This window comes from Rhinopithecus bieti, unplaced genomic scaffold (assembly GCF_001698545.2).
Source record: "Rhinopithecus bieti isolate Rb0 unplaced genomic scaffold, ASM169854v2 scaffold_7870, whole genome shotgun sequence".
In the NCBI taxonomy this organism is placed as follows: Eukaryota; Metazoa; Chordata; class Mammalia; order Primates; family Cercopithecidae; genus Rhinopithecus; species Rhinopithecus bieti.
The window spans coordinates 723,079-737,544 of NW_016805645.1; the positions used below are offsets into that span (position 1 = coordinate 723,079).

The following is a 14,466-nucleotide window of genomic DNA, read 5'->3' on the forward strand; positions in this document are numbered from 1 at the left end:
CACCACACACACACACACACACACACACACACACACACACACACACACACACAATCTAAAAACTTTGAAGGCAATTTCACAGTCTCTCTAGGAGTCTGCTTTCATGGTCCAATAAGCCCTTACAGTCAGGAAGTCATTTCTTGGTCTGACCTAAGGCTCTTATGCTGCATTAAACCATGTTGATCTTAAAGAGTCTGGGTTTCCTGGATGGCACCTATCTTAGGCTTTCCCGGGGCCCATGAAGGCAAATGAGCTGCCTTTAAAGGCACATTTTAGAGGAAATCTGTCTTCCACTGTCTGATGGCTGGAGCGTTCCTGCTGCTGGAGCCTTTGATGATTTCCTTGCCCGCCAAGGATGCCTGCCCCACAGCAGGGAGGCCGCCCCGAGTTCCGCAGTGGCCTGGGGTTGGTCTCTTTGGCGAGGTTTAGATGAGGCTTGCTGTGCTCTATTTCAATCCGTAACCTTCCTTGGGGGCCAGTGCTGAGAGTGCTCTTCATTTTGTTCTTTAATTGTTTTACTAACCCACTGGCTCCATCTCATTCTTCATGACACTCTTTAGGATACCCCAGCTGGAGAGGGATATCTAATGGAGACCCTGCCACCAATCTAGATTGAAGGCACTTTCCCTTATTCTAACCACTCTGACCACGACTGGTTATCATTTTTCAGTTCTGAATGAAACTTCGAGAACTGAAAGCCCTCACACTGCAATGGACAGAAAACAGATATTTGTGAATGGAGAGATTAATGAATGAACGGGGTAGTGCATTACCGTGTACTTGACTAGACACGCTGGCATTTTGGGTTTTCAGTTGCTTCCCTGTTTAGCAGTGGGTTTTCTGCTTCCCACTAGCTGAGATCACAAAGCACATTTAGTAAGTAGAGAAAATACCAGTAATCCGGGACAGGGGAGACCCAGCTGGGAATCCGGGAAAGAGTTTGACCAAATTCTGGCTTCAGCACTCAGCCATGGGCCAGGCAGAACACAGACTGAGGAGACAAAACTGCCCCTTGTATTGGTGACATTAACTCCAAAGTGCTTTTAAAACTTAACCTCTTGGATCCAGTAAACTCTCCTGTCTGTCTTCCTCTGATCCCCCACCTCCACTTCAAGCCCAATAGAGCCAAATTAAGGAGGATAGTGTCATATTCAAGGTAGCTCTGAACTGAGTTCACTTCTCTGCAATTCCAAAAAAAGATATGCCATAAATATGATGTCTGCATCTCCCTGTCCTCCTCTGACAAAGCAGCCCCCAGAACTTTGAAGCCTGGCTTCTAGAACAAAATGTAATAATATAAACTACTGAACTGGAGGGGCTGGCACTGTTTTACAAAGGCCCCAAATAGGCAGTGAGTTTGGGAATGGATTGTCCCAGGAACCAAATCTCATTCCATATGGTGAAAGAAAATTTTAACACAAGAAGCTTCTCTTTTTTAACTATTTTTCTTTTTTTCTTCTTTTTTGTTTTTTCGAGACTGGATCTCACTCTGTTGCCCAGGCTGGAGTGCAGTGATTCTGGCTGACTGCAGCTTCAACCGCCTGGGCTCAAGCTATCCGCCTGCCTCAGCCTCCCGAGTAGCTGGGATTAAAGGCATGCACCACCACACCCAGCTAATTTAAAATTTTTTTTGTAGAGACAGGATCTCCCTATGTTGCCCAGGCTGGTCTCAAACTCCTGGGCTCAAGTGGTCCTGCCGCCTCTTTCTCCCAAAGTGTTGGGAATCACAGATGTGAGCCACGCCCAGCCTCTTTCAAACACTTTCTATTACCAGTGTAATAACTCTCCTTTTCTGGCATCCCGCCCCTCCAGGCTGGAAGAGACATTACAGCCTCTTGCTCAAGAGCCTGAGTGGTTGACTATTCCCTAAACCTGATGTAGGAGTACCTAGGATCTTGGCTCCCTAACACACTCAAAAAACAAATCTCTGCATCAGGCCTCAGCCATCAGACCAAGTCCTATCCCCAAGTCATTAGAGTACAAACGATAACACCTGGAAATTAACAAGTCGTGAAACTGAAATAATACATCTTCCTTGCTCTCTAGTTAACTAAGCTAATTGATTTTATGATTCTCCTCAGCTTTTTGCAGTTTGAAAAATAAAATAAAAAACATTTGGGTAAATCTTGAGTTTTCTCTCTTGGAAGATGCTTTAAATGCCTTCTCTTTTTCCCTTATCCCAAGTTCCAATCTCCCCTACAAAACAGAATGCTGCCTTTAGGATATAAAGCCTTAGCTTGAGGTTCTCATGAACTCTGAAAGGCCCCCCCCCCTTTTTTTTTGTGAGACGGAGTCTCGCTTTGTCACCCAAGCTGGGGTGCAGTGGCTCGATCTCTGCATGCTCCGCCTGCCGGGTTCACGCCATTCTCCTGCCTCAGCCTCCTGAGTAGCTGGGACTACAGGCACTCATCACCATGCCTGGCTAATTTTTTGTATTTTTAGTAGAGATGGGGTTTCACTGTGTTAGCCAGCATAGTGTTGATCTCCTGACCTTGTGATCTGTCTGCCTTGGCCTCCCAAAGTGCTGGGATTACAGGCGTGAGCCACCGCGCCCGGCAAGACCCTTCTTTTTAATCCCAAGGTAATTATTGAGTTCTTGGGCTTGTGGGACATTGTCTTCACTGTAGGAAGTTTTCTGCATCTGAATTTTATCTTGCTTACTGTGCTTGATGGTCCCTAGGAAAAAAGGTGCCTCAATTAACAAACCAGCATGCATATTTTAATTGTGTGTCTCATTATGTTTTCCTTTGGCCACAAGGAAAATCACTAAAACTTTTTGCTCAATTGCACTAGCTTTCCTTAGTTAAAGTTTTTGATTCTGATATCCAGTAAGATGCAGCTCCTCTGAAGGCACAAGTGTCCAGTGTACAAAAGAACTCATAGAAAAATTAAGGGTGTGAGTCTAGAGAGAAAGAGAAGCATGTCTCCAAGAAATTGTGGATTTTGTGCTTTTGGTGCCTGGAGTTGAATGGAATCAAAAGCACAGAAAACCCACAAAATTTTTGAGAGAGTTTACTGTCAAAACTACCACTAGGCTTGTCTAAAAGAAAATGAAACTGTTGGAGATAAAAACAAATTTCTGGGGCCCCACCTTCTTATAGACAGGAAGCAGACTGAGAGTATGGTCATTGTCATATTCTCCGATGCGCTCTTTCGAAGTGATCAAGGCTGATGGGAAGAGAAAACCTCTCACAGGGCAAAGCCAAGAACCCACAGGAGAAAGGACTGAGTGTGGAACAGGAGCCCAACCAAGGAGAATTCTCAACTCCTGGATTAGGAGGACCTGGCCAAAAATTCCCAGGAGAACATCAGAATTGCTGCAGCCCAGCCAGTGCTGAGTGACTCTCGTTCCTTTTCTTTCCAAGTAGCAATGTTTTTGTGATTCTATACCTATTCCACCACACCTGGGTACATATGGAAAACAACTTGTCTTTTTGATTTTTTAGGTCCTTATCAAATCAAGAGGAGCCTCAGTGAGATCTGGCATGGAACATGGATTTCCAGCTCAATACCAGCGTTGGATAAGATTTTTGGAGTGTCCTGGGGATGCAGTGAGTGTATTTTGCGTGTGGGAGGGAAGTGAATATTTGTGACCAAAAGGGCAAAGAGTAGCCATTGTCTGTAAATATTCACTCCTTCCTCTTCTACCTTTCTCTAGGGGGCATGCACACTTCCCTGCCCTTGACTTTGGGCCTTGCCATTTTACTTGTTTTTGCAAATGAGATGTTAATGGAGATGACATGAGCAGGAGTTGAAATGTGCTTGTGCTGTAGAGCTTGCTGTCTTGCACTTCTACCATTGCCACGAGAAAAATACGATATGAGTCCAGTAGGTTGAGAGGCATTTGGAACAAAACTGCCCCAGGTGCCCTGTAGACCTGTGGCCTGAAGCGAAGCCACCTCATGTGACCTTCAGGCACATGGGCGAGAAATACCTCCTGTTATATGGCACTGTGATGTTTGTGGTTGTTTGTTACGCGGTAGTGGCTGACTGAGACAACCTGCAATAGCAACCAGGAGCCCCATGGCTTCTTTAAAGATAGGAAGTAAAAAAGTAAATGGCAAACAATTTGGGAGTGGGCTGATACCAACAGAAAGAAGAAATGATCATAGACTTTAGGGTGAGCTGACAAAGTTCTCTTGACTGCCTGGAAAACTCAGCATACCTAGTGGGTCCTGGAAAAGGTGGGAGGCTATACATACAGAAGCAAGTGTACCTCAAAGTCTCCCATGCCAGTCAAAGAAGAGGAATAAAGAGTCAGTTGAGGTTGTGGGTGAGGTGAATGGGTTTATAGACTGAGGTTGCCCAGGAATTCACAGTGTACATATACAGTGTACATACTTAATGTTTGATATATTTATTATACAGTAATTTTCTGATAATTAAACTTCTTAATATAACTTTGTGGTAAGAGTGCTTTTCCCACATTCCAGAGATTACCAGGAGTCTGACTTTTAAAAAATCTTGTTGTATTGTATGTATTTTTAGAAAGAGGTAGAGTAAAAATAAATAGATTAACTAGGACTGCTGGAAAAGGGGGTTGGGTGGGAAAGAAAAATGCCATTCAGAAATAGACCATGAAACTAATTACCTGGATAAACCAATGTAAAAAAATTTATTGTTTCAGACAGGGTCATAAACTCAATTACCTTAGGGGACTGGCAGGTGACACAAACAAGTGAGGTAGGCATGGTGGGGAGTGTGGGGATGCGGCAGTGTGTGTCCTGTCCCAGAAGGGCAGCTATGACTGGGCTCCCTCCAATTGTTGCCATGTGGGAGTGGCATCTAGCGTTGCCAGCTCTTCTGAGGAAACAGGGCTGCCATGTTTGCTTCTGCAGGTTGTACACTGCACAAGAGTGCTCAGCCGAGAGGGTAGCTGGAGCCTAAAATCCAGTACAAGCTCCATGTACCAAGCCCTGGGCCAGGACACAGGACTCGAAAAGCAGAGGTAGGCTGGGTTTCAGCCCCTATGCACCCTCTTTGGTCTACCTTTGTGTAATACACAGTCACACAGGGTGGCCTGGGATGGAGGATCTTGCTTCCCACTGTGGAAGGTAAATAAGAAATACCTCTTTATCTTTGCTCCTGACAGCTCAGGCACAGGTGCCCTTTCTAGGCTCAGCCAATAGATCCCCCTTTCTAAGGCCTGGAACCTTGTGTGAGTGACAGAAGCACAGAGGTGGAGAGATTACATGGGGTAGCATCCACTGTGTTTAGGTATGTCTGAATGGTGACACATACAGCACTTTTGAGAACACTGAGCTACTATTGAACAAAACTCTGGCATGCTGATTGACCCAGTGGGTCTCCAGCTAGCCATCTCTGGATTAAGACATCCCAAGTCCAGGAAGGTGTATGAGTGTACTCACTTGTTCCCAGTAACCTTTGCATACACATAAGTTTCTCTCTCCTTCCTTCCTTCCTTCCTTCGTTCCTTCGTTCCTTCCTTCCTCCTCTTCTCCCTCCTCCTCCTTTTCTTTTTTCTTTTTCTCTTTCTTTTCCCTCCCTCCCTCCCATCTCTTTTTCCCTCTATTCTTTTTTATCTTAAGGTTTTTTTTATTATTATACTTTAAGTTCTGGGGTACATATGCAGAACATGAAATTTTATTACATAGGTATACACATGGCATAGTGATTTGATGAACCCATCAACCCATCATCTACATTAGGTATTTCTGCTAAGGATATCCCTCCCCTAGCCTACCTACTCCTTAAAGGCCTTGATGTGTGATGTTCCCCTCCCTGTGTCCATGTGTTCTCTTGTTCAACTCCCAGTAATGAGTGAGAACATGTGGTGTTTGCTTTGCTGTTCTTGTGATAGTTTGCTGAGAATGATGTCTTCCAGCTTCATTTGTGTCCCTGCAAAGGACATGAACTCATCCTTTTTTATGGCTGCATACTATTCTATGGTGTATATGTGCCACATTTTCTTTATCCAGACTATCATTGATGGACATCTGGGTTGGTTCCAAGTCTTTGCTATTGTGAATAGTGCTGCAATAAACATACGTGTGCATGTGTCTTTATAGTAGCCTCCCTTCCTCCCTTCCTCCCTTCCTCCCTTCCTCCCTTCCTCCCTTCCTTCCTTCCTTCCTTCCTTCCTTCCTTCCTTCCTCTCTTTGGGAGACAGGGTCTCTCTCTGTCACCCAGGCTTGAGTGCAGTGGCACTATTGACGCTTATTGCAACCTCAACCTCCCAGACCCAAATGACCCCCCCCACCTCAGCCTCCCAAGTAGCTGGGACCACAGGTGTGCCCCACCATGCCTGATTAATTTTTTATGTTTTTTGTAAAGATGGAGTCTCCCTATTTGCCCAGGCAGGTCTCATGCTCCTAAGCTCAAGTGATCCTCCTGCTTTGGCCCCCCAAAATGCTGGGATTACAGGCATGAGCCACCACGCTTGGCCCTGAGATGTCCTTTCTTGGCATCATAGTGCAGGACGGTGACAAGCTTCCTGTCTCAGAAAGTTTGGATTTGGTTCCAGTTCTACTAGAGCTTGGTCCCAGAGCTTCCTAGCTCTATGACTTTGATCATGTTTGCATCATGCTGACTCTTAATTTCCTTGTCTGTAAAATGGAAATTTGAATACTGGTACTCCTTGCCTCTCAGGGATATTGGAAGACTCAAATCCAATAAGATAATGCATGAGAAAGCATGTTGCAAGCCTAACACGCTATGTAAATGTAAGGTATTATTATACTGCTGCAGAGACATGAGAATTCATGTTGCTGATGCTTGAACCAGAGATGGTGGGAATCTAGCATGGACCAGGCCTATCTAATTATTTTCAAAATGCTGAAAAAGGCCTTTCCAATTCATTGCCTTCCCAGGTTACCCCTCCTGTCTGCTGCTGTAAACTTTCACTTTCCCATAACAATAAACATTTATATTGTGCCTTACCATTATTTTATTTGACCCTCACAACATTCCTATGTGGTAAGGGTTATTCCCATTTGCTGATGAGGAAACTGAGGCTCAGGGAATTCTGGGAGATACAATTCAAGTTGAGATTTAGGTGGGAATACAGCCAAACCATATCATTCTGCCCCTGCATCCTCCAAATATCATGTCCTTACTTTTTTTTTTTTGAGATGGGGTCTCACTCTATCGCCCTGGCTGGAGTGCAGTGGCACGATCTCGGCTCACTGCAAGCTCTGCCTCCCGGGTGCACGCTACTCTCCTGCCTCAGCCTCCTGAGTAGCTGGGACTACAGGTGCCCGTCACTATGCCTGGCTAATTTTTTGTATTTTTAGTAGAGACGGGGTTTCACCATGTTAGCCAGGATGGTCTCGATCTCCTGACCTCATGATCTGCCCGCCTCGGCCTCCCAAAGCGCTGGGATTACAGGTGTAAGCCACTGCGCCCGGCCCATGTCCTTACATTTTAAAACCAATCAGGCCTTCACAATAGTCCCCCAAAGTCTTAACTCATTTCAGCTTTAACCCAAAAGTCCACAGTTCAAAGTCTCATCTGAGACAAGGCAAGTCCCTTCTGCCTATGAGCCTGTAATATCAAAAGCAAGCTAGTTACTTCCTAAATACAATGGGGGTATAGGAATTGGGTAAATACAGCTGTTCCAAATGGGAAAAATTGGCCAAAACAAAGGGGTTACGGGGCCCATGCAAGTCTGAAATTCAGTGGGGCAGTCAAATTTTAAAGCTTCAAAACAATCTCCTTTGACTCCAGGTCTCACATCCAGGGAGATGCAAGAGGTAGGTTCCCATGGTCTTGGGCAGCTCTGCTCATGCGGCTTTGCAGGGTACAGCCTCCGTCCCGGCTGCTTTCACAGGCTGGTGTTGAGTGTCTGCAGCTTTTCTAGGCAAATGGTGCAAGCTGTCAGTGGATTTACGTTTTGGGGTCTGGAGGATGATGGCCTTCTTCTCACAGCTCCACTAGGCAGTGCCCCAGTAGAAACTTTCTGTGGGGGTTCTGACCCCACATTTCCCTTCCGCACTGCCCTAGCAAGGTTCTCCTTGAGGTCCCCACCTCTGCAGCAAACTTTTGCCTGGGTATCCAGGCATTTCCATACATCTTCTGAATTCTAGGTTAAGGTTCCCAAACCTCAGTTCTTGACTTCTGTGCACCTGCAGCTCATCACCACATGGAAGCTGCCAAGGCTTGGGGCTTCCACCCTCTGAAGCCACAGCCTGAGCTGAAGGTTGGCCCCTTTCAGCCATGGCTGGACGGCTAGGACACAGGGCACCAAGTCCCTAAGCTGCACACAGCACGGGAACCTTGGGCCTGGCCCACAAAACCACATTTTCCTCCTGTGCCTCTGGGCCTGTGAAGGGAGGGGCTGCTGTGGAGGTCTCTGACCTGACCTGGAGACATTTTCTCCATGGTCTTGGGGATTAATATTAGGCTCCTTGCTATTTATACAAATTTCTGCAGCTGGTTTGAATTTCTTCCCAGAAAATGGGTTTTTCTTTTCTATAACATAGTCAGTCTGCAAATTTTCAAAACTTTTACACTCTGCTTCGCTTATAAAATGGAATGCCTTTAATAGTCACCTCTTGAATGCTTTGCTGTTTAGAAATTTCTTCTGCCAGATATGCTAAATCATCTTTCTCAAGTTCAAATTTTTACAAATCTCCAGGGTAGGGGCAAAATGCCGCCAGTCTCTTTGCTAAAACATAACAAGAGTCACCTTTACTCCGGTTCCCAGCAAGTTCCTCATCTCCATCTGAGACCACCTCAGCCCGAACCTTATTGTCCATATCACTATCGGGCTTTTGGTCAAAGCCATTCAACAAGTCTCTAGGAAGTTCCAAACTTTCCCACATTTTCCTGTCTTCTTCTGAGCCCTCCAAACTGTTCCAGCCTCTGCCTGTTACCCAGTTCCAAAGTTGCTGCCACATTTTTGGGTATCTTTTCAGCAATGCCCCACTCTACTGGTACCAATTTACTGTATTAATCAGTTTTCATGCTGCTGATAAAGACATACCCGAGACTGGGAGGAAAAAGAGGTTTAATTGGACTTATCGTTCCACATGGCTGGGGAGGCCTTAGAATCATGGCAGGGGGTGAAAGGCACTTCTTACATGGCAGCAGCAAAAGAAAATGAGGAAGAAGCAAAAGTGGAAACCCCTGATAAACCCATCAGATCTCATGAGACTTATTCACTATCACAAGAATAACACGGGAAAAAGACTGGCCCCTATGATTCAATTACCCCCTCCCCCGGGTCCCTCCCACAATACGTGGGAGTTCTGGGAGATATAATTCAAGTTGAGATTTGGATGGGGACACAGTCAAACCATATCAACTTATATTTACAAATATAATAGTGATATAATTATTTGGGGAGAATAAAGGAGGTGAGAGTGATATAAAACAGTGAAATTTGCTTCCTGATGTTATAAAATTAATAAATCAAGAAACAGTAAATAAAAATACTCAGAGATTTGAAATCAGCTACCAGAAGAAACAGATAAAAGAGATAAAAAGTAGTTATCTTTGGAGTATGGAACTAAGGGGGGCAAGGGATGACGCACTTCTATACTATCTTATTTTTAACTGTGTGCATTCTTAATTTTACTTAAAAGGCAAAAGCAATTCATATGTTATTCTAGTGGATTTGAAATCCTTCTTTGACACTTGCTAACCATGTAGGTGCCTGGCCCAGATGTGCGGGGTAGGAAATGCTAATTTCCTTTCTCACCTTCTGAGGGTTCGTTGCTGTAATCACCAGAAATGTACACTTCCTGGGCTATTTCATTCAGCCCCCAACCTTGTCCACTGAAAAGACAAATGAGTCGCTACACCAAATTCTGGGATCCACTTTGTCACACCAGGCCTCCTTACACATATGACTCCAGCTCCGGACACATAATAGCACTCAGTGAATATTTGGTTAAACTGAATAAAAATGCCTGCAGAGACCAAATGCCTAGAGAGACCCAGTGCACTTGGTCTGTGAACTCTTTTGATGCGGCACAGAAACAGCACCATGCTTATTCCTTCAGCATGTGTCTGTGTAGTTTCTATTATGTCCCTGGTAAGCAAGTGAGTCATGGCCTCAGCCTTCATGGAGACAGACATTCAGTAAGTCGGTATGTAATTACACACTGCAATAGGTGCTATGAAAGAAAAGAACTGGACTCTTAAGAAAAAATAACTTCATTGGAAGGTCAAGGGGGCCTTTTCAGAGGAAGTGACATAATGAGCTCAGGACATATGAATCTCGGAATTCAAGATTAAAAAAAGGAGTGTGGCCGGGAGCGGTGGCTCACGCCTGTAATCCTAGCACTTTGGGAGGCCGAGGCAGGCAGATCATGAGGTCAAGAGATGGAGACCATCCTGGCCAACATGGTGAAATCCCATCTCTACTAAAAATACAGAAAAAAAAAAAAATTAGCTGAGTATAGTGATGCGTGCCTGTAGTCCCAGCTACTGGGGAGGCTGAGGCAGGAGAATCACTTGAACCTGGGAGGGTGGAGGTTGCAGTGAGCTGAGATTGCACCACTGCATTCCAGCCTGGTGACAGAGCGAGACTCCGTCTCAAAAAAAAAAAAAAAAAAAAAAAAGAGTGTTCTAGACAGAGAGCTACATGTGCAAAGGTCCCGAGGTGGAAAAGCTGAATGTGCAAGAGTGGTGCTTCTCACATTTCACTGTGCACCTGGGGGTCTTATTAAAAGGCAGACTCTGTCTCAGTAGTTCTGGAGTGGGGCAGAACTCCTGAATTTCCAACCCACTCCCAGGTGACGCCGGTAGCATCATGTTTGAGGAACTGAGAGATTTATGGAGAGCATAGTGAGCAAGGAGACGGGACTGGAGGAGGCAGAGACCAAATCATGCAGGAGCTCGGGGGCCACCTCCTAAATGTCAGCAGGAGAGTCACACAGTCTGATGTGGCAATTGACAAAATGTCTCTTAAATTTTTAAAATGCTCTGTAATGTTGCTGACAATGGTGGTGGTTGAATTAGACCCACTCTTGGGAGTTTACAATGTTGGGCTTGTTCCTTGTTGCGGGAGAACCCTAAAGAGCCAAGGGGTTGCTAGAAGTATTTATACCAGAGGCTGGCAAATCACACAGTCAGGGAGTCCATGCTGTCTCTCTCCTCTCCCCTTCGTGCCCCGTTGGACCTGCTGTTGTGTTCACAAAGGAGGCAGTGGGGCATGTTGGAAAGACTCACGGTGAAACCTCAGCCCATGACTTGCCTCTTATGTATCTTCCTAACCTTGGGCACGCTCTTAATCTGCCTTTGCCTCAGTTTCCATATCTGTAAAATAGGGATGCATAAACCTCTCTGGCAGGGATGTTGGGATGATTGGAGATAATGTAGGAAAAGCATGGCCATTCAGTAAATATTAAGACGGATTATTCCTGATTTCTATTCCCAAGTGTTGAATTTAGGAAAAGCTCACAACATCTTCTGCACAAAGTTTAATGAGTTGAGACTGCCAGGACCTTTTTTTTATTATTCTTTACGTTGAAATGCCATCCTCCAGCAAAGTTCAGGTGAAAAAGATTCCCTGGTCTTAAGAAAACCAGTAGTATCTTGGGTTAGACTGGCAAAATACAGGCCAAAAGAAAAAAAATTGTAAACTTTTTTCTTTCTTTCAGAAAGAAGAGCAAAAAAAATTTGCTTTTTCAAAGCAAATTTTTCATAGAAAAAAAAAACCAGCTGAGCTGCACTGCTTGGGTCTCTGCTGACCTCTCCCTCTGCTGTCTGTCTGTCTGTCCATTGGCTTCTCTCTCATTTCTACTCAACAACAGGATGCCTTCCTTCTCCCTCCCCCTCCTCTCTGCTGCAAACAACCCCGGAGCCACTCTGTCTGCCCTGTGCTCTGTTTAAAGGAACAGACACCCATTTCTCACAGAAGAACTGTTAGGTAAACAATAATATATTTTTTTAAACCCAGAAAGTGGCTCAACACACTCAGCATGGACTGACTGTCTCTAGCATTCCCGGCTAGCTTCAGGACAAAGGTCTCCAGAGGAAGGATGCTTCTTTTCTTTTCTTTAAAAAGAGTAAAAGAGGACAACAGGAAACCCAGGCGAGAAGGGCCCTCAGACTTGAGGCCGGCAGACAGGAGCCTGGCCTCGGCCTAAAGAGCCCTGAAAAGCTACTCTTGGCAGCCCTGGCCTGAGTGGCAGGAGAGGATGGCTTTCACTCCCTGAGGCCCTGTCCCTAAATGCACCTCCCAGCAGTGTGAAGTTTCCCCGAAACCCTGACTTCACTGCACCCTCCTAATGACACCGGGAGTTATACCTTAATACTCCTACTTCACAGATGGGGAAACTGAGGACCAGAAGAATGAAGAAACTTGCCCAAGGTCACATAGAATAAAGTTCACATCAGGACTCACACCCAAGTCTAGCTGACTCCAAAGTTCATTTTGGAACCACCCACAACATGGACTTCCTGGATCCCAGACTTTTGGATGACTTGACTTCACCCCACAGCCTTTCAAGAGAGAAAAGGGTCTGCTTTCTAGATCTGGGACCTGGGAAAGTGGGCAGCTTTGGGTTCCTGGTGGGCAGGGAATAGGGCTGGGGTTCCCAGGGTCCTGACTCAAAACCCAAGGCTGGCCGTTTCAATAAAAGAAAAAAGCAGACCGGGTGCGGTGGCTCCCACCTGTAATCCCAGCACTTTGGGAGGCCGAGGCGGGTGGATCACTTGAGGTCAGGAGTTCGAGCCCAGTCTGGGCAGCATAGAGAAAACCCGTCTCTACTAAAAAACACAAAAACTAGCAAGGCGTGGTGGAAAGTGCCTGTAATCCCAGCTACTTGGGAGGCTGAGGCGGGAGAATCGCTTGAACCCGGGAGGCAGAGGTTGTAGTGAGCCGAGATTGTGCCACTGCACTCCAGCCTGGGCGACAGAGTGAGACTCCATCTCAAAAACAAAAAACGAAAAGCCTTAAAAATATCAATAAAAGAAAATCCAAAGAACAGGCTGAGGTCAGCCCCTCCGTTTCTTTGCTTGGATTTGCCTCTCTGAAGAAGCAGAAGTCTTCCCTCCTGCTACCCTATGTTTTTCTGAGCTGCGTCCACAGCTGCCATCCACAGAGGCCAATGGCTGCATACACATGTTCCCATCTGTTCATAACAACAAAGAAATAATTCCCAGAAAAATAAAAACACAGAATATGTTCTCAAACAAAGAAGGAAGAAAATGTTTTTGGTTTCTTTGAAACACCGCACTTATCTGCTGATGGGGATAAGTCGAATGGGAGAGACAATGTGGTGTGCAGAGCAGAAAGCCACCAGCTTTGGGCCAAGGCAAACCTGGGTTCAAGAGCAGCTTGCTAGTGTGGGTCCAGGGGAAATCCCTTTTGTATGCTGGTGCTCGTTTCTTCATCTGTCACACCTGCACCAAGAGGTTACGGAAGGTCTTCTCTGTGCCAGGCCTTCTCCAACTATCCTCACAGCAGCTTGCAGGATGGCAGCAGGCTTATTTTTGCAGGGAGGAAACTGAGGCTATAGAAGTTTACTAGATGGCCCAAGATTGGCCTGGCTCCAAAGCGAACGCCCTTAACTACTAAGCTGAATCAGGTATGAGCGCAGAATGTGCAGTGCACAGCATAGGGGCTCAGTCAATGCCGATTGGTTTCCTTGATTCCTTGACAAATCAAATGGAATCAATTCTGAGCAAAGGGTTCTAAGTAAGGCTTTGGTGAGGATGAAGGAGGACTTGGTGTCTCAGTTGCCTTTGTCCCTAGCACCCTAATAAACTCTGTAAAGTGAGACCAGAGATGAGATTTGATCATTAGAATGGAGCTGAATGTTGTCATCTTTATTTTTCCTCCCTAAGAAGACAAGGTATTACCAGTGGAGGGTCTTAATTATGAATCATCCAGGTTCTTGGTGCATTGAACAAGGAATTGGACAAAATGCACAAACAAAGCAACAAAAGAATGAAGCAACAAAAGCACAGATTTACTGATGTGAAAATATACTCCACAGAGTGGGAGCAGGCTCAAGCGAGCAGCTCAGGAGCACGAGTTGCAAAATCTTTAAGTACCTTTTAGAGAGTTCCTATTGGTTTCACCCTGTTGGAGGCTGAAGTACAGTTACACCCTATGCAAATGAAGACTTGGCCCATGACCAATCAGAGGCTGAAGTGAAGGCTCCCTGTTTCCAGACCCTATTCTCCTGCCTCAAAGGGATACCCCAGTTAATTCCCTAGAATGGAGGAAGAGGGGACAGAAGAACAGAGCTATAGGGAAGGGGCAGTTTTCATGCCAGACAAAGAATGTAATTGATAATGATGACAACAGGAACCAGAATGCACTGAGTGCTTACTATGGGCAGGCACTGTGCCAAGTGTTTCACTTAACGGACGTGCTTCGAGAGGGTGTGATGGCTGTTCCCCTTCCAGATCCATGCTTTGCCCTTCCTTCTATGCAGGGGAGGCTGGACCCTCACAGACCACATTAACTGGGCTAGCTTGCCCTGTGGCTTCCTTTTGGGCTTGTCCAAGGGGAGATAATATCAGGAATCAGAGGGCGAGAAGAGAGGT

The 14,466-nt window shown here is 45.6% G+C and overlaps 1 long non-coding RNA gene across 2 annotated transcripts; it reads left to right on the forward strand.

Annotated features, from left to right (window-relative positions):
- The first annotated feature begins 3,156 nt into the window (after positions 1–3,156).
- On the forward strand, positions 3,157–12,489 carry LOC108530306 (uncharacterized). 2 transcript variants are annotated; one of them, XR_001885798.1, is made up of 4 exons: positions 3,157–3,338; positions 3,447–3,551; positions 4,839–4,948; positions 12,238–12,489. It is a non-coding gene; the product is annotated as an uncharacterized LOC108530306 (long non-coding RNA). The 2 variants fall into 2 exon arrangements; XR_001885797.1 differs by having other exon boundaries at positions 3,157–3,551.
- The last annotated feature ends 1,977 nt before the right edge of the window (positions 12,490–14,466 follow it).